The following is a 1194-nucleotide window of genomic DNA, read 5'->3' as shown; positions in this document are numbered from 1 at the left end:
AAGACAAATTTGTGAAAATATTAATATAAACTTGCAAAATGAAAATCCACAGAAAAACAGAAAAGTGTTATCTCACGAAGAAAATAAAAACATAATATGTGAAAGCTGGCAAATTTGCAAGTGACGCTGGAGAAAAGAGAGAATAAAGCTAAAGAATCATAGCATATCGGAGCAAGAGAAAACAGGGAAGTTGAAGGAAGCATTAAAAAATAACGTGAAACAGGCGTTGAAATGAAAAACAAAGCTTAGATCATTGTATACTTACCAAACGAGGGTCATAAATCAGAAAATAATGGCAAAGTTGCAGTTTTTTCCCTTAAATACAGTTGATGTTTTATCCAAGTCCCTGAGAGGCCCTTGTTGGCTTGCCTAGTTGGGACTCGCTTGCTCGCAGTCATGGAGGCAACACGAGACGCATCTGCTCTGCCGTCTTCTTCTGCCTGCGACCTGTCGAGGGAGGCAGAGAGTAGACTCCAGCCAGCTCAGGGCCAGACTAAGCTAACTGGTGCTGTGGTTTGGTTCAATGTTGCTGCGGGATACGGATTCATCAAGCGCCATGACAATGACATTGATGTTTTCGTCCACCGCACGGCAATCGTTGAACCGAACCTACGGCACCTTCGGCACTCTCTCGGCGACGGGGAATTGGTGGAGTTCAGTCTTTTCGGGACTCCCAAGGGTCCTGAGGCTCATAACGTCACTGGGCCGGGGGGCGTTGCCGTGCAGGGTTCTTCCCATGCACAGTGGCGCCCCACGGCTCGGAGCCGAGGGTCATGGGAGTCCTGGGGGGACTGCTACCATTATTGAGATGTGTATCGCGACAGCAAAGGCTTTTGCTGGGGGTGACAAGGGGTCTTTACGCATTCTCCTCCCCAAGATCTTTGAGGAGAATGGCCTGCCCAGCCTTGTCATTCCTGAGTGCTTTGCCCGCGATGTTCACTTGGTACCTCGCCGGTAGGAACGTCGGGCCCGGCCGCAGCCGTCGCCTAAACCCCGCACAACACCGCGGACACGGCTGCGGCTAGACGCCCCCCTCAACAGGCGGACTGCTTCCCGTGATGACAACCCCGGACTGGCCTCGACCATGCTAACGGAATCGGCGGATATCCACCCTCAGCCGCCTGAGGTCGAGGAGGGGGAAGCCTCTTCTGCCTTTGTCCCCATGCTTGAGGAGTCGACGATCAGTTCCTCAGA

The 1194-nt window shown here is 51.8% G+C and overlaps 1 pseudogene; it reads left to right on the top strand.

Moving 5' to 3' along the window:
* The first annotated feature begins 396 nt into the window (after nucleotides 1-396).
* Nucleotides 397-807, top strand: LOC145410122 (Y-box-binding protein 1 pseudogene; annotated as a pseudogene).
* Nucleotides 808-1194: the final 387 nt, after the last annotated feature.

Source organism: Coenobita brevimanus, chromosome 84 (assembly GCF_032717465.1).
Source record: "Coenobita brevimanus isolate Jiangsu-jjx chromosome 84, ASM3271746v2, whole genome shotgun sequence".
Lineage (NCBI taxonomy): Eukaryota > Metazoa > Arthropoda > Malacostraca > Decapoda > Coenobitidae > Coenobita > Coenobita brevimanus.
Note: the sequence above shows the minus strand (reverse complement) of the source record. Positions and strands in the feature narration are given on the sequence as shown.